This window comes from Megachile rotundata, chromosome 2, assembly GCF_050947335.1.
Source record: "Megachile rotundata isolate GNS110a chromosome 2, iyMegRotu1, whole genome shotgun sequence".
Taxonomy (NCBI): domain Eukaryota; kingdom Metazoa; phylum Arthropoda; class Insecta; order Hymenoptera; family Megachilidae; genus Megachile; species Megachile rotundata.
Genome location: NC_134984.1, coordinates 6,759,937 through 6,783,150, shown reverse-complemented (window position 1 = coordinate 6,783,150; position 23,214 = coordinate 6,759,937). Strand labels below are relative to the sequence as shown.

General features: G+C 38.8%; 2 long non-coding RNA genes across 5 annotated transcripts in view; one reads left to right on the top strand and one right to left on the bottom strand.

Moving 5' to 3' along the window:
- Window positions 1-10,371, bottom strand: part of LOC143264003 (uncharacterized) — an 81,622-nt gene extending 71,251 nt beyond the window's left edge. Inside the window, exon 1 of the long non-coding RNA XR_013037335.1 lies at window positions 10,242-10,371. This is a non-coding gene — a long non-coding RNA (uncharacterized LOC143264003). The remainder of the gene's footprint in view (window positions 1-10,241) is intronic.
- Window positions 10,372-19,230: 8,859 nt separating this feature from the next.
- Window positions 19,231-22,670, top strand: LOC143266654 (uncharacterized). 4 transcript variants are annotated; one of them, XR_013041599.1, is made up of 5 exons: window positions 19,231-19,344; window positions 19,459-19,642; window positions 19,807-20,191; window positions 20,600-20,822; window positions 21,762-22,670. It is a non-coding gene; the product is annotated as an uncharacterized LOC143266654 (long non-coding RNA). The 4 variants fall into 4 exon arrangements; XR_013041600.1 differs by having other exon boundaries at window positions 19,286-19,642; window positions 19,807-19,944; window positions 20,054-20,191; XR_013041598.1 differs by having other exon boundaries at window positions 19,286-19,642; window positions 21,762-22,146; window positions 22,224-22,670.
- The last annotated feature ends 544 nt before the right edge of the window (window positions 22,671-23,214 follow it).

Below are 23,214 nucleotides of genomic sequence, written 5' to 3'. Positions count from 1 at the left end.
CAGGAATCGCTCCGAAATGTGCAACTAATTACGAGCTCTGCTTTATAGGGAAGGAAAGGGTTGAAAGTGCTTTTAGTTATTTGCGGTTTATCAGCGTCCAGAAACTCGATAGATAGCATAATCTATGAGTACAATTGCAGAATGCAATTGTCAACCATCGGTAAAGGCCGATGGTACTGTACTTTACAGTTCAGTGTGACACTGGACCGTTGCAACGTATATTTTTTTTTCATTTTTCCGATGTCGAACTACTCGTGCGATCGCATCATCCACGAGCACAATTGCAGAATGCAACTGTCAACCATCGGTACTGCACTTTACTGTACAGTGCGACGCCGGACTGTTACAACCTCTGTATTACATTCTAAAACAGTTCTTGTTAAGACATCAAGGGGACAACTTTATGATACAGCCAAATATTCGTAGAGTCATTTGTAACCGTTAGTTTTTTCCTCTTTATAAGTTTCAGCAGGCCGGCCTGCAGCCAGTATGCGGCACATAAGGTCACTTAGAAATTTAGCTATTGTTCAGTTTTTTGCTTCAGCCCGGATATCATAAAGTCGTATTCCAGAGGGTTCCTTAGAATTTCAGAAATTAGTGTCCCCAGGGATCTTGACCTGACGGAATTTCCCCGATGTTGCCAAACATGCGTTGACGGCAGTGACCAGCCTATCACCCCCGCTCCAGGGATGTACCGCGCTTTGGGCGCACTGGAAGCGGATGACACGGTATTGGTCACCTTAATTTTAAGGAATAGCAAAACTTAGAGTTAGGGCCCACCCTCTTTTTAGGAGAAAGAGGTGGGGTGCGAAACCGACTTGACGACGAAGCGGATGTCGTCAGGAAAAATCAGATCTTCAACAACTTGTATTAGTAACAGTTCAATTCAGCAACTCCTGTATCAGTTCATCAGTTTTCAACTTAGATTATATCAGCTCAGTAAAACACATACTTAGTTCTTTTATTCCCGAATCAGTCGGGTGGTCCTTCGGAGTTAGACGGCACGAAGTGTAATACTCAAAACTCAGAGATTCAGACTCTGGGTTTAACAGTTCTCTTTCGCTTTTTCAAGCGCTCTCTTTCCTCTATTATGAATGAGGGTTCCCTAATGGGCATACCCCTGTTATACCGGCTGCCTATGTACTCCGGTAACATGCATTGCATATAAAATTTAATTAATTTTGGCTCCATTTCGAATTGCCAAAATGCGTCGTCTCTTTGGACGACAGTGTATTTTATCCCTTTCGGGGTCCAAATACAAAAGTAATGTTCATTTATTCATTCTCCATGAATACATGATAAACGAATAATTGAACATTATTTGTAATTGTGCTGTTCATTATTTAACTGAGATTTGCCGTAAGGGCTTTTAATTAAACGTTTACAGTGTCCCGACGCATAGACACTTGATCATGATGATGCTCGGCTGCTAGGCTCGAACCTTTTGCTCTCGCTTCAGGGCGCGCGTAATCGTCACGCTCTGATTGCTTCCTGTTTTTCGTTAATAAAAAAATAACGAAGCTTTAAACACCATTTTTGCGAAGGAGAATCTTATTCAGAATTACATCCTCTATCACCCCTTTAGGGGAGTTACACGAGTTGTGAAACACCCTGTATGTGTGTGGATGATCGGGACTCGCCATCGGTCGCGATAATCGTTTGTTCGTCATTAGAAGCCGAGCCATGGCAGAATCAACATCATCTAACAAGGTATGTATAACATTATGAATATAAGAAAATAATATTATTACATGATAGTAATTACGGAAAAAAATAAATAAATCGTTTTATATGCAGATGGAAATTGCAGAAGAACACGGGGAGGTTAAAGAAGATAGCAAGGCGACGGAAAACCGCCAAAAGATCTCAAATGACGGGCCGCCAACAGGCGTAGTAAGTCAAGCATTTGATATTTCTTTCTTTCGATGTATTTATTTAGAACGCATTACATGTTCGTGGAATATTATTATTACGAACATATCGAATTCTGCCTGGAAATGTGTGTCCATGTTGATTGCTCAACGATTTCGTGAAGAAACGAAATATTGGGTTGTTCGGAAAGTAATTTCGTTTTTTCCCGACAGAGGATTTAATTGTATTTTTTTGCACCCAACTTCACACTTAAGCCGTATAATTATTATATGCTTTGAGAGCTCATATAGCAAGGCTTGTGTGTGAAAAATTCCAATTAATTCTACGTAGTAGTTTTTGGTTGGTGCCCTTTTAAATATGGAGAGCGATAAGCAGCATTTTCGACATATCTTACTGTTTTACTACAGAAAGGGTAAAAATGCTGTTCAAGCCAGAAAGAAATTGACCGATGTGTATGGAGAAGGTGTGTTGACAGTACGCCAGTGCCAGAACTGGTTCGCTAAATTTCAATCCGGCAATTTTGATGTCGAAGATGCACCACGTTCGGGAAGGCCGGTTGAAGCTGATAAGGACGCGATAAAGGCATTAGTTGATGCGAACCGGCGAATAACAACACGTGAGATCGGATTGAGGTTAAATTTATCAAATTCAACAGTTTATGACCACTTGAAAGGCCTGGGATTATCCTCGAAGCTCGATGTATGGGTTCCCCATGTTCTCACAGAGAGAAATCTGTGTCGCCGCATTGACGTCTGCGATTCGCTTCTCAAACGTCACGAAAATGATCCGTTTTTGAAGCGCATCATCACAGGGGACGAAAAATGGGTAGTATACAACAACGTCAAACGCAAGAGGTCATGGAGCAAAAAAGATGAACCGGCTCAAACCATTTCCAAAGCCGATATTCACCAAAAAAAGGTGATGCTGTCTGTTTCGTAGGATTTTAAAGGAATCGTTTTTTTTGAGCTTTTACTGAATAACACAACGATTAATTCGGAAGTCTACTGTCATCAGCTGGACAAACTGAATGATGCACTTCAACAGAAAAGGCCAGAACTAATCAACAGGAAAGGTGTAGTGTTTCACCAAGACAACGCGAGACCTCACACAAGTTTGGTCACTCGCGAAAAGCTTTTACAGCTTGAATGGGATACAATGCCACACCCACCATATTCTCCAGACCTGGCACCATCGGATTATTATTTGTTCCGGTCACTCCAAAATTTTTTAGACGGTAAAACCTTCACCTCAAATGAGGAGGTCAAAAACCACCTCGATCAGTTTTTTGCCAGCAAAGACCAAAAATTTTATGAGCGTGGAATTATGCTACTTCCAGAAAGATGGCAAAAGGTGTTGGACCAGAACGGCCAATATATAATTTAATAAAGTATTTGTTTATTATACGAAAACTGTCTTTCATTTCCACAAAAAAAAACGAAATTACTTTCCGAACAACCCAATAGTTAACAAGCAGCTGGCAAACGATGAAAAACGGCAGAATTCAATGCGTTCATAACAATATATACCTGTATATATTGTTGCAATTATTTCAGAAACTTATAATTACTGTCGATAATACATGTCAGTGATCCTTTTTTGAAAATTAAAATGTGTAATATTTATTATTCTGTTTCAGCTAAAAAAATTACTAAAGAAATTAATCTATGGAGGCTATGCTGGGCGCGGACGGAGAGGCCACGGCCGGTCGCGCCGAGGCAGGCGCGGAAATTCAGGCGGTGGCCGTGGCGGCTCCCAAGGAGGCCGTGGCGGCACTCAAGGAGTACGGCGCGAGCGCGGAGGCGGGTTTCAGCGAAGCTGGCGCGGCGGCCGAGGAAAAATTATTAAATTTACCAATAATTATAAAGTTGTTTTGTAAATTTTTTTGTAATAAATATATAATATAAATATATTTCTTCATACGGCCCACTACTGTTAAGCCGAGAAGAGGAAGGCGGCGGCGGCAGCTGGGGAGGCTACGCCAACCGCAGCGGCGACCAATCGGACCAAACCGAAACCGAAGGCGCCCAAGAAGAAGCCCGCACTGAAAAAAGTGCAACTGCCAAAGGCCCCGCAGATGGCAGCACTCAGCCTTATCATCCCTAAGGGTGGGGAAACCAAATATTCGGAACCCATGAAGAAGGCGGTGGAAACTGTGCCATCCGCCGAAATTCAGGAGATTGGAATCACCGAATTCAAGGTAAAGAAGTCGGTCACCGGGGGAATGATCCTGAGAGTTCTAGGCCCCGATGGCCAGAAGAAAGTGGCAGAGCTCCTCCGACGCCTCCGGCCGGCATTCGAGGGCTCAGAAGTCCGGTTTTAGCAGCCCGCTAGGACAGTGGAAATGCGTGTCCTGGGGCAGAGATTGGCAAATGCCCACCAGAAGACATCCAGGTAGGTCAAATCAAAAAGAATGACGGCTGGCTATCGTGGCGAGCGCACGTGTTCGGGGGTCGCTCCGCATTAAAGTTCAATTTTGGTGGGAAAAAGTGGTTAAAGTGTGGTAAGTAGTATTATGAAGTTTTGTGAAAATCGGAGGTGAAATAATGAATTTATAAATAAAAATGGCGACCTCCACGCGACGCGAGGGAAAGCATGGGGTGCAAACCCATGAGTATGCGAAAGCGAGGAAACAAGTGTTCATGCCGACCGCGGAATAAAATAAATATCTGCGCGACTTAAGCACGATTATTTTTTATATATCGCGAGTGAAAATAGTGCAATTTAAGGACGAAATGTGCCCTGAAAGAAGGACTTGCGCAAACACATGGTTTTGCGACATGTCGAAGTTGCGAGAGAAAATTGCAGAAATTAAATAAAAATAATTCAAATAACAGGAGGAAATTAGAGTGCGGGGATAGGGCGAATGAGGCATACTGCATGCACGTGGTGGTTAGCGCGGGGATATATATTACTAGGTATGAGCAGCGTCATTTAGTTGTATACGAAGTCTTGTATTATTTTGAGACCGGTGGTATAAAAAAACCAATCATAATAGCGGAGCACGCGGCTCACGTACCTGAAACGGGGTACCCCGCGTCTTTTTCCAGCTTGTAGAGACGTCAATTTTCGAGGCTCCATCGTTCTGAAGGGGTCATTTTAAAGGGGAAGCTTCAAAAAATATGATCATATTTTTTTAAATTTTCACCCTTTGCGTCGCTCATTGAGAAAAACACAAAAAAAAGAATTTGTTTAAATTTTTCGACATTTTATGACAAATTGACAAAGTTAAGAAAAATATTTTAAAATAACCCAATTCTTCGGGAATAAAACAAACAAAAATTTAGCTAAATCGGTTAAGTAGTTTCTGAGAAAAAAATTTCTAAGTATTCCCTATTTTAGCCAAAGTGGGCAAAAATTGCATATTTTGAGGGCTTGCCATTCTTTAAAAATTTCGAAACCGAGAAAATGATGACTTAAACCCCCTCTAATTTCACATGAACTACAACATATTTCGATTAGAACAAAATCGGAGATGGTGACTTCCAAAAGTGATCTATTTGTCGTGGAATGACCCATAAGGGTGTTCGATTACTGATAGACAGAATTTCACAGGGTACTAGCTGGGGTGACAGTGAAACAATTTTTTCTTTAACAAAATGTTGACTGTGGCTTCGTACAGTTAATTGCACACGCCCAGAAGCTAAGGCAATAGCTTCTATCCTAACAACTGAGTTTAATCGTGTACTAGGGGGCGGTGCCCCCTGGCCGCTTCGCGGCCCAACCCCACGAAGCGCTTCGCGCCTATTTCGTGTGAATACGCTTCTAAAGTGACATGGTGAGTGGACCTTGGACTATGGAGTAGAGGGGGTAGCGATCCGCATTACAGCGTTACGCGTGACACCGTTACCTTATGATTTTATACTATAGATAGATATACTATAGATAGAAGATAGAAGAAGAAGAGATAGAGATAGTAGAATAGATAGATAGATAGAAGGTAGAAGAAGAAGAGAAGAGAAGAGAACAGATAGATAAAGATAGAGTAAGATAAACACGTTTGCGCCGTAAAAGTGTAATTGCTAATAGAAAATCGTTACATCAAAATCATATCAAATAACGAATAAAAGAAATAAGAAATTCAGTTATGCATTATATACAGAGAGGGAATCAATTATTTGTTATTAATTTAAATCAAGTAAATCAAATTTGTTGAATATTTGCATTGGTTATTCGAAAGGAAAAAGAAATTTTTCTACAAAGATGTAAAAAACTGCGCACATTTTGAATGAAAAATAACTTTTCTACTCATCAGAAAAGATTAAAATCTAATAATTAATAAATGTATTAACACCTGTCTACCTTAAATTCACAAAAAATGTAAAAATAATTTAAATCAGACTTACTTACTGTTTAAAAAATAATCCTGCCTCCGGTGAAAATGTGTCCTCGTGAATGGATTGTTTCATTGGTCTTGACGTACCGTAAAAAGATACTCACTGTGTAACAGCCGATGTAACAGACGGCAGAATGAACTTTGTATCGCTAACACTTTTTATTACCACTTTTCACTACAATATCTTTTTGTCACTTTTAAATAACTTCCTACTATAATAACCATGGATAAACAAACGAAAACGCGTAAAAGATTATTATGCAAAAATAACTTGAATAATTCTTTCATTCTCTTTAATGTTGTGCTTTGAACGTTTTACCCTAAACTGGTGATCGTAACACAATCGGCGTGATTCCTTCGATTCCTCTTTCTCTTTCTCGCTTCCCAGTGTCAAACATTGTTTCTCAAGGAACTGCTACAAGAAGACGTAGAAACTTGCATATGTTTTTCCTCGCGTTACGATCAGCAGTTCAGGATACGCGTCCTGCCCTGAATTCTCCTTGCTATTGGCATTTTGCAAAAAAGTAATAATTCGCCATGATTTCCTTAAAATTCCATGAAATTCGCCATGAACGTTAATTTATGTCAATACACAGCCCGAGCTTATTATTTTATTCTTAAAATTTCACGAACAGGAAACTAAAGTTTTAAATAGAAGAAAATTTGTCACGTATTATTTTAGAAAAATCAGGCTCTATACCGAAATAGATTCGAGTTCTGAAAATAGTCTGCGAAGAAAATCATGAAGAAATATTACTTTTTCTCAAAATTCCACTGACGACGGAAAATGGTGTTTTCTATATTTTTGACAACTAGATATTTACTCTTCTTGTCACTCCTAAATAGAAACAACATAAGTTAGACAAAGGTTGTTCAGGTTTTTTTACCACTAGATTTGAGACTAAACAAGAGAATTCACTCGTACTGATTTTAATCTACACAGCTGAGGGTACGGACATAGAAATGTTTGAGACAACCAAACTGACACCTCGGATTACGGCATCCATTTTTATGGAATGGTTCTAACCGAATATGGTAGTCAAATGTGCCCTTAATTTTGAAGTGATCTGGTTTTTCCATGTTATGCTCTTCCTTTTTTTTATCGCTTGTAAGTGTTTTTGAATAATTGTTATACATTTCTATATTCATAGGGCACAAAGAACCTACTTTTAACAGTATTCATATCGAATAATATTTAATACTATTACTTTAGTATATATAATACTATTACTTTTTATCTTATGACTTGTATTAAAAAACACTTTGAATCAAGTACTAATATTATTACAAAAGTAAAAAAAAATGAAAAACATAACATGGAAAAAACCAAGTCCAGCGGGGCACGAACCTGCGACTAAAACATGTGTACATATGACGCAGCAGGACTCTTAACCTCTTTGCCAATATTTTACTTAAAATAACACCGTACATTCCAGAATACAACCAATTACGCAGCAAAATTAATTAATAAATGAATTTTATTTCCTTAACTAATGTATTATTTCTATCAATTATGAATGTAAATCTATTTAAGATTACTTAATGAATATAGTAAAAAAAGAAAACATGCAAATTCGGAGCAGAACGTAGCTTTTTAAAGGAATATATCGGTTTTTGATTTTTTTAACTACGGCGCACCTAACCGAAAAGTCTCAAAAAATGAGAGAATATTAGTTGTACCAATATCTAACTACTACATTAACGCAAAAGTAATGCTCCATAATCTTCAATAAAAAATAGCATTTTTTTCGATTTTTGATTTTTCACAACCACAATTTGCGATCAAAAAATTTGAAAAAATTCTGTAATATGCGCTATGTAGACCTCAATGTTTCAGAATTTTCATGCAAAACTAAATAGTAAAGGTAGGCTAAAAACTGGAATTTTATTTTTTTCCTTTTACTACCTCCACAGATGAGATAGGAGGTTGAAACTTGGTGCGAGATATTTTTTTTTAATATCAACTGACATATTGAGTGTTTCATTTGGCTCAAGGGCACATTTGACTACCTGATTCGACTAGACTTTTTATTATACCAAAGATTGTATCAAGGTAATACTTATGCTAGACACACGCAATAAAAAATTCATGAACTGATGAAACTAAATTCTCTTACACGTTTTGCAATTCCAGTCCTTATCAAAGTCCTTTAAAACAATATATTAAGATCACGTGACCAATATCACAACAAAATGTACCAAAGCATAAAACACCACACCGTCACTAAAGTATAGTATTATATGGTAACAAACTCGTAGGATCCTTTTGAAAAAAAACAGTCCAAACAGAAATTAACCATTTTCTTACTTAAAGGATTTGTCGTCACTTTTGTGACTTTTTTAGATCTCCATGACCAAGAAAAACAGTAATTGAAGCCTATGTGGCAACTATAGAAGACTCAACAGCCTAGACTAATAGACTAGACAAAATGACAATATTCACAACCCTAGATTTAGAAGAAGTATATCACCACATTCAGGTTGCATTAAAAGACTGGCAAAAAGCAACCATAATAACTGCATTTGGTATTTTCAAATATAATGTAATAACTTTTGGCCTAAGAAATGCTGCACAGTCTTTTTGAAGATTTATTGACAATAAAAAATGCTGCACAGAAACAAACCTCTCTAACTAAATATTTAGAGGGTGCTAAAAAATGTGATAAACCGTCTATCAAATGGATAACTGATGTGGAAAATTGGTGAATGCACCTTTGCTGGCACATCCCAAAATTAATACACTACTTTTCATTACAGATGCTTCTGGCTTAACAAGTGGAGCTGCACTCCATCAAAAAGTTAATGGAACATGAAAATCCCTCAACTCTCATCCAAAGAACAATAGTATAGCACCTACAATAGGAAGCTTACTAACATTTTTAAGGCAATAAAACATTTCAAACATTTTATCAAAGGATGCTACTTTACTATTTAGACAGACTACAAACTACTTATGTACAATTTCCTTCAAAGATCTGACAAAGCTGCACAGAGACAACTATAATGAATTCACTATATCGGACAAGTTATTACAGACATTATGCATATTCCAGAATCTTCCAATGAAGTTGCTGATGCTTTGTTGTAATTGGACATGATCAACATATCAATTGTGTTGAACATATCAATTGTGTTGAACACCCAGCAACCATCCGATGAACAAAAAATTGACTCAGAATATTAAAACATTGACCCTGCAGATTCAATTACTGCCGGGTGATATATTGCCACACCTAAAACAGTTAAGACTAGACAATACAGAAGAAACTATTTATTGTGAAGTCTTGGATGAACAACATTAACTATTATGTGCCAGCAACATTGACAAAACAAATTTTCAACAATATGCATTAACTTTTACATCCCAGTAGTTGGACAACTAACAATAACAATCTAACTATCGACAAACTTACCTGGCTCAAAATAAATAAGAATATCGTACAATGCACTAGGACCTGCATTCCTTGACAACAAAATCAGCAAAATCACCAAGCACGTAGTAAATCCTAACCACTGTGTGATTGTTTCAAAAGAGAGATTTAAACATATGTACATTGACATTATTAAGTGCCTTATCATTGATAGATAGCTACAAGTATTGCTTGACATTGATCAATAACTTCGGTACGTGACCTGAGACAATCCCAATTCAGAACATATCAACTAACACAGGGCTGCAAATTTCTTTGCCTTTTGGATAACAAGATTAGAAGCCCTAACCACAATAACTATGCTTATAATCTGAAGGAGCAGGTTCAAGACTCTTACCAATTTAATAGAATATAAACGTATACATACCACAGCATATCATTTAAACAGTGTAGTAGAAAGATAACACAGATAGCGTCAATAATGTACCATAAAAAATGCAATTGGGTTACAATTCTCCCAACCGTGTTACTCGAATTGAGATGCACTTTTAAAAAGGATGTTACCTCAATCGCAGTGTATATTCAATACATTTTAAGTGACATCCATCAGTGCTTTCGACACACCGGTTAAAACTTGTGTTATAGGAATTCATAAATTGACTAACCTGCCAAAGACATATACAAGGGTAACTTCGTCTTTTTACGAACAAGTTTGACGAGAGCACAGACTAGTGTAGGGGACACATAGTTCCTAGTTTGGCGCTGACATCGCAAGCCTAAACCTTAGGGCTTGTCCGCACGGCTCGCGTAGGTTGGCACGACGCCAACGGCAGGAGATGCCATGAGTTTCAGTCGGTCAGAATAAAGATCTCGTACACAACAGCACGCGTAGTAATACAGTGGATATTCTATATAAACAAATCTTTCGGGTCTGAGGTTTTGCGTATATCGTACAGGTCTTACATTGATTGATGTCTTGCCGAACGTAGAAAAGGACAGAAGAGAAAAATATCACGGCCGCCGTTTGCGTATATCGTAAAGGTGCTACATTTCGAGCGAAGGAGACCGAACGTAAACAAACAGTGATCTTTCTTTTCTTTTCTTTTGTTTCTTTTTGACTCGCTATCCTCTTCGACGTGAGAAGCTTTTATCGTCAATTAAACCAGTAAATATAGTCCAAATTATATCCTGTTTGGTCTCATTTTAATCGGAAAAATGTCAATAATTAATTGGTAAAAGTTTGATAACGAAAAAATCAAAAATAAAAAAGTTTTATATTTGCATTGGTATTGTCTCACGGATACACAAAGCCCCGGGTCACGTTACATTTCCCGGCGAGCGAACCTCGGGCGTCTCGAGGGGTCTTCCCCCCAGTGGTGGGGATAACATTTTTGCTTATATCGGAAAGGACATTTTTGCTTATATACATAGAATGAACACTGTATTTTTCTCCATAAGTGGTGACCCCGACGTACGAATAAGAAAAATGTCCGTTTCGCGACAACCCAGCGTCGACCAAGGGGCAGGATCTGCAGAAAATAATGCAGTGGCCGTGCAAGTAGCGAAGTTCTGGCTGGAATGACCTGCGTTATGGTATGCACAGTTGGACGCGCAATTTGCGTTAAGAAACATTACTCAAGACGAAACCAAATACTGGCACGTCGTAGTGCAACTGGACGTCAAGACTGCCGAGGAAATAGAGGACATCCAATTAAACCCCCCGACGAAACGAAAGTACGAGAAATTAAGGACAGAGCTAATAGCAAGGCTTTCAACGTCTAAGAAGAGGAGAATTCAAAGGCTCCTCGAACACGAGGAAGTAGGGGACAGAACGCCTTCTCAATTTCTCTGCCATCTTTGTATGTTGGCGAGCACAGATGTACCGGAAGAGTTGCTAAAGATATTCTGGGCAGGTAGGCTGCCTACTACTATTCAGTCTGTTTTAGCAGCTCTAGACGGGATGGAGATGGATAAATTGGCTGCCCTGGCCGATAATATAGGCGAAATCACGCCTAAAGCTAGGGCGCCATCAGCCGCAGCGTCCATTTTAGACATGGATCAATTGGTAAAGCAGATAACGGCCATGGTCACAGCTGAGCTCCAAAAGCAGGACGTTAGAGGGCGTTCGCGATCACGTTCTGTGGGGACTGAGGTTCGTGTAGGAGAGTCTGGTAAATAACGCACACTGGTCTTCCTTGCTACTTGCAAGTATTGTACTTTTTATTTATTCAACGAGTGTTGCTTCGTCGACTTTCTTACGCCAAGTGACGCACGTTGCGCTTCTTTTTTGATACGTGTTCCTTACAAACTAGTCTTACCAACTAACTATATACAGCTTAATCTAAGAAATAAAAAGTAACTAAAAATAGGAACTATTCAAGAGGACGTGTATGTCGCTGTCGCTACCGTCGCAACAGTTTGCGGAGCGACGACCGTTCTTACCGACCGAGATCAAAGACACAGCAGAACCGTTGATTGATTGATTGATTGATTCTTGTTGCGGGCGTCGACTACTATGGTCATTAGCCCGATAGCAGAACCGTCGTAATGGACTGTGCTACTTTCATTGGAAGTTCTGGAAGAGGGCGCACCGTTGCGTACCCCTGTAAAGTTCTGCTCTGACTATTTGATCAGGGATGTGCGCTTTGGTGTGAGCTTAGTCGTTGGTTTATGTATCGTTTTTTGAGTTTTTGGGAGGATAAGAGAGGACGTTAACATTTATATTACTGTGTGGGAGGGTACGTGTTTTCGTTACTAGTGTTGCATAAAGGAAAAATGGAGTGGTTTAATCTCATGCGGGATATTTCGGTACCAAGCCCTTTGGGCACGGGAACCGAAGAGAACGCCATCATGGCGGAGGGTAAATCTCTGCCTAATAAGACGGGTCCTAGATTAGATTCTATGAAAGCAAATCAGGTTGACGCAACAGTCGCGTTAAAAAGAAAAGGTTCGTACGATTTGCAAGAATGTACCAAAAAAGAAAAAGTAATCAATTTGACTTCCATGCCTGAAAAAAGAATTAATCTGTATCCGAATAATCACGTGGGTCCAGCTTTCGTAGATATACGAATTAATAGAAATGCCATTAAGAAATCTAGAGCGCAAAACCTTATTCATATTGCAAAGGTCGTGAACAATTTAAACGCTGGCGTGATAGACATGAAGGCTAGAGGTAAAGGAGCTACTGAGCTGAAATTTTCTAATGAAGATTTAGCAAATGCGTTTGTACAAAATGAGCAATTAATCAAATGGGATATGGTGGCCTATATCCCACTCTATAGAATCGAAAAGAAGGGGTTATTGAGAGAAATTCCACTTGAGGTTACCATGGAGGAAGTAATACATAACTCTGTTTCTCCTGCTAAGATTACAAACGCAATAAGATTAAACAAGAAATCTTTTGATAATGTCAACAATAAAGTTTGTTGGATTCCTAGTGAGACAATTTTAATTTCGTTTGAAGGAAATACACTTCCTAACTCTATTAAATTATATGGTATTTTGTACACCAGAGTGCATTTGTATATTGAAGGAGTCAAAACCTGTTACAATTGTTTTAAATACGGGCATTCTACAGGCAAATGTAGAAGCATTCATATTTGTCAAGTTTGTGGGGAAGAGGATAAGGATAAGAACCATCAATGTAATCATGGAGAAAGTTTTAAATGTCTGCACTGTAAAGGTTCTCATAAAACATTTGCACAAGAATGCAGTGAATATAGATATAATAAGAATTTACACGAAACAATGGCTTATCAAAGTGCAGGCTTTTGGCAGGCTAAAGAGTTGTTAACTAATTTGAATAGTGGAAATGCTTCAGTTCAGTCTATTGCTCAAACACAAATTAGGTTGGATAATGCTAATTTTCCAGCCCTGGATTCTATTAATATGAGAGAAGAATTTAAATTAAAACAAATAGGGGGTCAGGCAAGACCATCAGTTAACTCGGGGAAATGGACCAATATGTTCCCTAATCAAGCTAATAAATTGAGCAATTCGAAGAATTTTAATATGGAATCTCCTCATAAAAATGATATCAAATCCACAGCCACTGTTAAAGTAGTGGAAGAAACAAAATCACAACAGAAAGTGGAAGTCGAGCAGTTAAATCAGTCCAGTTCAGTATCAAAAATTAAGCTAGTTGATTCTCCTGTATGTAGGAGAGATACTAATCAAAGTCAAATCAGTATTTCATCAAGATCTGGTCTTAAAAATATTAAAAATCAAAATATCAAACAGTATAAAGGATCAGCAAATATTAAGAAAAAAACATTGTCATCTTGATATCTAATAAATATTTTTCAACAGTATTTTGAAACAAAAATAAATTTATTAATAATTAAATAAATAGATAAAAAGAAAGTATGAACCAACTTAACATTCTTTTATGGAATTGTCGTAGTATTCTTAACACATCTTGCGCGGGTACTTTCCCATCAAAATCTTACCGTGTAGCGGGCGATTTTTTACAGTTCGGACGCAAAATTCCTTCTGCATAAAATAGTTGTAGCTTTTAAATATTAGGCTTTTTTTAAATAAAACTTTTAGTCTATCCGATCTTATTGTAAAAACATCACAAAAACCCATCGATAACAGTAATCCATCAATAATCCGTGAAAAACGACTTTAGTTGCTTCCCGCTCAAAATGTGGAATCCGCGCAAAACGACTTTAGTCGCTTCCCGCGCAAAATGTGTTAATAAATAAAATAATTTTCAGAAAAAAAATACACCGACTTCGAAATGCACTAAAAAGTATAAAATAATTTCTATTTCCTAATGAAGTAATTTCTATTTCTTTGAATCATACAATTACGTCACAGATATGAATTAAACCTATTTACTCGTTAGGCAGTATATCAAATACATTTCAACCTTTTCGGAGGCGGCGCAAAATTAAAAGATTTTTTTGAACATGTCAACCTTTGGACAGCCGAACATAGGCAAAGCTTGTATAGCTATTTTTTTTTCTATGCATATAACTCGACAGCACGCCGCGAAGTAGGTGTTAATGCGTATAAAATGTAACTATGGTCTATCTAGCCCTTTGCGGACGGGACGGTTCGAAGTGAACCGTGGGGCCGAGCTCCTGCCGCGATAGTCATTAAAAATTGCCGGCGTATATTTCTGCCTAAACGCGGTTTTCGTTCATAGCATTCCAAGTCAAATTCTGGACATATTATATGTACATGCACAGATTTACGTGCATGAACACATGTACGCGTTTCTCGGCTCAATCAACTGTTTTCGCCAAACGCATATATGAGTTCTTCGGCCAATTTGATGATTTACGCAGAACGCATATATGCGGCGGTAGTCCGCAAACGGCTATATTCATAGAGTATGCAACGGAAAGACTTGATCGCTGCATATACTATAAAGCTAGAGCCCATCTGTCGCAAATTTGGTAATTCCCGCGTCGTGGGCTCCGTTTATAGGTTCTTAGATCCATGGCTTCTACACGCGAACGAAGTCGATTCAATTTCATTTATATCAGAAACGTTGATCAAATGAAGATGCAGTCATTACATTTACGTATATTACCAGATATATCTATAATGGTTCGTATTCTTTCTCGGGATTTATTAATTTCCAATACGCCATACCACAATCAACTGGTTATTGGCAGCACCGTTTACTGAGGTATTTTTAATTTTGCGCCGCCTCCGAAAAAGTTGAAATGTATTTAATATACTGCCTAACGAGTAAATAGGTTTAATTCATATCTGTGACGTAATTGTATGATTCAAAGAAATAGAAATTACTTCATTAGGAAATAGAAATTATTTTATACTTTTTAGTGCATTTCGAAGTCGGTGTATTTTTTTTCTGAAAATTATTTTATTTCACGCTTTTTAGTGGAATGGAAAGAATTGTATAGGATACTGTGAGACAGTTCTTCCGGGCTTTTTTTGTCTGCGTAAATGCCATGAACATAATTAAGTAAAAGACAACATGGATATTCGTTTTTCAACTTTTTTTGCAACAATTATCCTTTGCAACTAAAAAATGAAAAAATTTTTGATAATCGTATCAATGGGGAGTTAGACTCCACAAGATGCGAAAGGCTTTGTTCCGATCGGACCACCCACCTAGGAAAAACCGCCGAACATGCATAGAAAAAATAATCCTTTGCAACTAAAAAATAAAAAAAATGTTTGTTAGAACGGTAGGGAGACTGTACCAAGCAATGGGAATAATACACCAACGTCAACGTGAACTCATCTTGCTGTATAAGTCGCGTGTCAGAGCGATAAAGCTTAGTTAGTGTTTTAGTGCAGAACATTGTAATTGCCCTTTCTTGTCTTTCCCGTGCATGGCACGGGATGTTCCACTAATATTAATAACAATAGTTTTTCGCTAATATCACGAAAACTAGAGTTTTCCTTCAATTATGCATAAGGAAAAACTCGTTCAGAATCATGCCACTAATAACGTATTAGAAGGACATTAAAATCGTTCGAAGATGATTTAAAAAGTTAATAACAATTTTTCGCTAATATCTCGAAAACGAAAGCTTTCCGCGAAATTTGTACATGAACAAAATTGTTCAGAATCATGTCCGCGATAAGATATTAAAAGCGCACTAAAATCGAGAAAAGTTTATTTCAAAAGTTGCCGGTTTTTTTGCAATAACAACACTTTGCAATTAAAAAATGAAAAATTTTTTGATAATGGTACCAATGGGGAGTCAGAACCCACCAGATGCAAAAGGTTTAGTTCCGATCGGTCAACCCAGTTAGGCGTAATCGGCGAACATACATAGAAAAAGAAAAAAGTTGCCGGTTGTTTTGCAATAACAACACTTTGCAATTAAAAAATGAAAAATTTTTTGATAATGGTACCAATGGGGAGTCAGAACCCACCAGATGCAAAAGGTTTAGTTCCGATCGGTCAACCCAGTTAGGCGTAATCGGCGAACATACATAGAAAAGAGAAAAAAGTTGCCGGTTTTTTTGCAATAACAACACTTTGCAATTAAAAAATGAAAAATTTTTTGATAATGGTACCAATGGGGAGTCAGCACCTTCCATATGCAAAAGGTTTAGTTCCGATCGGTCAACCCAGTTAGGCGTAATCGGCGAACATACATAGAAAAGAGAAAAAAGTTGCCGGTTTTTTTGCAATAACAACACTTTGCAATTAAAAAATGAAAAATTTTTTGATAATGGTACCAATGGGGAGTCTGAACCCACCAGATGCAAAAGGTTTCATTCCGATAGGTCCATCCAGCTAGGCGCAATGCGCGAACATACATAGAAAAGAGAAAAAAGTTGCCGGTTTTTTTGCAATAACAACACTTTGCAATTAAAAAATGAAAAATTTTTTGATAATGGTACCAATGGGGAGTCTGAACCCACCAGATGCAAAAGGTTTAGTTCCGATCGGTCAACCCAGTTGGGCGTAATCGGCGAACATACATAGAAAAGAGAAAAAAGTTGCCGGTTTTTTTGCAATAACAACACTTTGCAATTAAAAAATGAAAAATTTTTTGATAATGGTACCAATGGGGAGTCAGAACCTACCAGATGCAAAAGGTTTCGTTCCGATCGGTCAACCCAGTTAGGCGTAAACGGCGAACATACATAGAAAAGAGAAAAAAGTTGCCGGTTTTTTTGCAATAACAACACTTTGCAATTAAAAAATGAAAAATTTTTTGATAATGGTACCAATGGGGAGTCTGAACCCACCAGATGCAAAAGGTTTCATTCCGATAGGTCCATCCAGCTAGGCGCAATGCGCGAACATACATAGAAAAGAGAAAAAAGTTGCCGGTTTTTTTGCAATAACAACACTTTGCAATTAAAAAATGAAAAATTTTTTGATAATGGTACCAATGGGGAGTCTGAACCCACCAGATGCAAAAGGTTTAGTTCCGATCGGTCAACCCAGTTGGGCGTAATCGGCGAACATACATAGAAAAGAGAAAAAAGTTGCCGGTTTTTTTGCAATAACAATACTTTGCAATTAAAAAATGAAAAATTTTTTGATAATGGTACCAATGGGGAGTCAGAACCTACCAGATGCAAAAGGTTTCGTTCCGATCGGTCCACCCAGTTAGGCGTAATCGGCGAACATACATAGAAAAGAGAAAAAAGTTGCCGGTTTTTTTGCAATAACAACACTTTGCAATTAAAAAATGAAAAATTTTTTGATAATGGTACCAATGGGGAGTCTGAACCCACCAGATGCAAAAGGTTTAGTTCCGATCGGTCAACCCAGTTAGGCGTAATCGGCGGACATACATAGAAAAAGAAAAAAGTTGCCGGTTGTTTTGCAATAACAACACTTTGCAATTAAAAAATGAAAAATTTTTTGATAATGGTACCAATGGGGAGTCAGCACCTTCCATATGCAAAAGGTTTCATTCCGATCGGTCCACCCAGTTAGGCGTAATCGGCGAACATACATAGAAAAAAAAAAAAAAAAAAAAAAAAAAAAAATATACTGGTCGAATTGAGTAACCTCCTCCTTTTTCGAAGTCGGTTAAAAAAATACATATTCTGTCCTTTTCTATCAGAGGCGAGTCTATTTCGATTTACAGCTTTCTAGTTTAAGAAAATAATCGTGGTTCCGGCCATAAGTAGTTTAGTAATGACTGATTTTATGTACATAAATTGATTTAATTAATTAATTAATTTAATGGTCAAAAATGCCGAAAATAGAAATAGTAGCTCCATCCTTTTCTAGGATTAGCGCTGATCTCAAGGATTTCGGACGTGTATCGCGGCACGTACGCACATCATAGCGTCACGGAAATTTCCATACTAAATTACACATTTATTAGAATTAAAATAAAATAATACATAATTTGTTTTTAATCATTCTAACTTAACATCCAATTATTGGTATGAAAAATATATTCTAAATTAGAATTATAAGATAGTTATAAATGAAATATATATGTATCTACTCTGATTACCGACTGCTGAATTTGATAGATCGATGATCGATACGCGACATACTGTCGATAATTTGGCAACTACTGTCGGTAATTGGGTATTCTAATAGGTGGGCAGAAGATTGTCGTGATGTTGGTGGTAGGGAAAAAAAACGTTTCCCCAGAAACGTTACACATGGTGCATCGAAAACCGTTTGAATCATTTCTTCGAGCAATACTACCATTGCCGTGATTATGTTCCCTAACTTATTCAAACTATTCGTTACCTATAAAATTGACATATACATGGAATACCTATGTACTTTAACAATAAATGTTTTGTGATACAAATTTAATAAAATTAACATTTATGTATAACGCAAATATAATTGTCCGGTTTAGTATCGTGCGGCGCGTCACGGGCGCGCACGCGTAATGCTTATAATAAAAATCTGAGGAATTGTAGGAGGCAATATCGTATGTATACATATATACCAATGGATTTGTAATAAAATTCTCTACACTTTTTGTCATTATACAAATTTGAATAAATTGTAAAATAAGGTTATGAAAAATTTGTTTGTTATAAACAAATTGTATTTTGCAAAATTCGTTAACATCTTGTTATTATACGCAAGGAACCATACAACTTTTCTATTAGAAGTTTTAATGTATCTCGTATGGCTTTCAAGATAGCCAAAAGGGGTCGAAACTTTAAGGGCTCGTTTCACCCCTTAAACCCACGTCTCAGCCGATAAAAAAAAATACGTGTCCCTTATTTTTGCCTGCTTAACAAACCCACGAAGTTTCATCAAAATCGGACGGGGACACTTGCGTGCCTTTCCTTGTAAGAACTATAGTGGAGTCAGACCAGAGATGGAGTTCACAGGTATGTAAAGAAAGAGTATCTCTAACACTTTTAATAAGTCTAACCAGTAGGGAGCTGCGCACAGTTCGAGTCTAGGTAGTGAGACTTGTTTTAAAGGAGCTACTCGCGTTTTAGCTGCTACGAGCGTCATAGTGGGTGTAGCTTCGGGATGCTGGGACAAAACCCTTATATAAATGACCGCAGCATAGGCCCTTTCGGACGCGTCAGCAAATCCATGCAATTGAAGAATGTTATCGTTAGATGAAGTAGAAAGCCAGCGAGATATCCGAAGCGAGGAAAGAGCGCTCAACTCCGACAGGTAAGTTAACCAGAAATCCCTTTGAGGGTTGGGAAGGGAATCATCCCAATTTAAATTCAACAGCCAAAGCGGCTGCATAAAGATTTTTGCAAGAATTATCACAGGAGCCAGAAGGCCTAGTGGGTCGAACAAACCTAAGATCTCACTAAAAACTGTTCTTTTAGTTATGCGTTCAGTAAGATTCCGAGGTTGAGGGTTGAAAATAAAGCAATCCGAGGAAGTGTTCCAACTCAAACCAAGAAGACTAGAAACTGCGTCAAAGTTGCACGCAAGATTAGAAGAAGAAGCAAGGTAATCCGCTGGTAAGTTTTTTAAAAGATCGGGATTACTAGATACCCATTTTCTAAGTTTGAAACCGCCCGCCCTTAACAACGCAATTAATTGTTGACTAAGGAGAATGGCTTCTTCCAGAGTGTTTGATCCAGATACTACGTCATCGACGTAGGTGTCGTGTAAAAGACAGAGAGCTGCCAGCGGATAAGCCTCCTTTTCATCTGTACTTAAGTGTTGTAGAGTACGAATAGCCAGAAATGGAGCGCATGCCATGCCGTAAGTAACCGTTAAAAGTTTGTAAGTAGAGAGTTGAGAATTAGGAGAATTTCGCCAAATGATTTTTTGAAACTCACAATCTGCCTGAGATATCCGAATTTGACGATACATTTTCTCAATGTCCGCCGCGAAAGCTATAGTATGTCTGCGCCAGCGCAATAGAATAGAAAAAACTTCCGATAATAGATTTGGACCAGTATGTACCAGGTCGTTTAAAGACAGACCTGAAGTGCTTTTGTGTGAGGCGTTAAACACGACTCTAACAAGTTTAGTAGTCGCGCTAGTTTGACGCCACACACCGTGATGAGGCAAATAATAGTTTGAACTGAAATTTTCTTGTTCCGGCACACGCTCCATGTGTCCTGGCGACTCATACTCTTTAATAAAATCGCAATATTGTTTTTGTAGCGAGGGATTTCAGTTGAAGCGCGTCTCTAACTTCGCGAGGGAAGAAATAGCGGCTCGTTTGCTCTCACCCAGAAGAGAAGGTGAAGATTTGAGTGGCAGAGACACGGTGTATCTCCCCGAAGCGTCCCGAGAATGCGTTTTTCGGAAGTGATTCTCGCACGCCTCTTCGTCACTAGTGAGCGGTTTTGAGTTGGAAGGGACTTCCTCGAGCTTCCAGAACTTGGTGAGTGTCTCTGTTAAGTCCGGATCCATTAATGAGCACTGTAAAGATATTGCCTGATAAGATTCGGCTTTGTTGTTTTGGGGGGCGAGTAAGGGTCCCGTTAATATCCACCCAAGTGAAGTAGTCTGAGCTATTGGGGTATTTGGTGGACCTTGTATTAAACCGGACCGAATACATAATCTGAGCGTATATTCCCGCTCCCAGGATGACGCTTATGCGTCGGAATGATTGAAAATTCGGATCCGCCAGTTTCAACCCTTGAAGATGAGAAAGCGCGACTGGACTAGATGAAGTTCTGTTCTAATACGCTGATAATCGAGGAAGCACGTAAGCGGTCAAATTATATGAAGTGGATTCGTCATAACGAGAATATAAACGAAGAGAAACCCTACCTTTAGTGAAGGTCTGTGTCTTTCCAACACCAATTACCGGGATTTTATCTGGAGTTTTTGAAAGTCTCAAGATGAGCGACTCCAGCACGAGCTCCGCAGTGGCTAGAATGACCGAAATCGACTCAGACATGGAACAGGAAGTCGTTGCGCAGTGAATAACCTTGTTGGAAGTGTCAGGTCGCTCTGAATTGAGACCGTTCTCCACCTCAGGACTTGCCCTGGGTACCTGCACTAAGGAAGACGAACCAGTGGCAGAAAATTGCTCAATGTTAGAATGAAGAGAGGTGTGATGCTTACTCACGCATACTTTGCAACGCTTAGTGGACTTACACGCGGTAGCAGAGTGAGGATCCAAACAGTTGTAACATAGGTGCTTCTCAGTGACCAGCTGCTTCCTCTCTCGAGGATTCATACCCTTAAATATGGAGCAAAAGAGTAGTGGATGCTCCTTCTTGCAAATGGCGCATCGTTGAGTGCTGCGACTGGACGTAGACGTAGCGTGCGACCTTACGCGCGCATAGGAATTTATCGTCGCTCCCTTTTCCAGTTTTGGTGCTCCTGATGGACCGCTGGACGCCGCCGATGAAATGGCCGAACCTTCCACAGCCTCCAGTGCTCTTATTCTTGTGATGAGGAAGGTTATGAGCTCTTCAAATGTAGAAGGTTCGGTTGACGCTCCGACGTGTGATTCCCAAGCCATCCTGGTTTTGGGGTTCAATTTTCCGGCGATGACGAAGACCAGCCAATCGTCCCAATGCTTGACTGGCCGCTTCAAAGCTTCGAGGGCTTGAACCGAATCGGTACTGCCGTCAACCAACCCCTTCAACTCTTTTGCAGACTCCTTCTTCATCGTAGGGTGAGACGTTAACGATGTGAGCTGGGCGTGAATCAGCACTCGTAGATTTTGATACCTTTCGGTAATAGACCGCCAGGTGCGCTCAAAATTATCACCAGTAACAGAAATGTTTTGTAGTAACAGAGCGGGTTCACCAGTTAAACTTGTTTTCAGATAATGGAGCTTTTCGACAAGCGAGAGCGAATCGTTATCGATGATGAACGATTGGAAGAGATCACGGAAATTCGGCCAATTGTTGTATTCTCCCGAGAATACAGGGAGCACTATTTTCGGTAAGGCTCGCAGCGACGAAGGATTTTGTGATGGAATGCTCTTACCGGCAGAAAGTTCCTCCTGGAGGTCCAGTAAAAATGCCTTTTGAGACAGGTATGCTTCTTCCCCGATGCTGATATAGTCTTCCTGGAAGTAGAAATGCTTTGATTCCTTGGAGAAGACATCTAAGAGCTCGTTGTGAGTTTCGGAAAAAGCGGTCCAGTTTTTCTCCAGAAGTTCCAGTCGAGCATTGACCACCCCCTTTGTAATTTTCGCCGCTCCCAGATTTTTCATATTTTCGACTGTAGATTTTATTCGTTTAAATAAATCGAGCTGTTTCGTAACGAATTTGTCCATTGTTTCAAAAATTCCAGAAAAAAGGAAAATAGACAATAAGACCGTTAGTGACTTGCAGTGTTTGTTTTTGAGCGCTGGCGGTCAAGGACAACCGTTAATCCCGTTAGATTTTAAGCGGATTAGGAATTAGAATTTTAGGGATTAGCTCACCTCTAATTACTCCGAAAATCCGGCTCGAAGGACCAGTGTTTTTTGTTGATGAAAAATAATTTAATTGGCGCCGGTGTTGGTCGTAGGCAAACTTTTTTATTTATTTAGGCCAGAGATATCTCTTGTCTTTTTCTCGAGAATGAAGGAATTGAAACTTCGCTCATGCACCAGAATGTGAAAATCCGTGTATGATTTTATTGTAATAAAACTCGCTCTCTTTTAATATTTTGTCTTTTCGCTCTGTTACACGAAAGGTACAATTCGGTTCTCGCGACTCGCTTTATAACTCGAACCTATGAGGAGAGGGGGTTTCGCGATCTACATAGCGCCATGACGGCCTATTGGTGTTATGTGGTCGATAATAGCGATTCCTAACAAGTGTTAT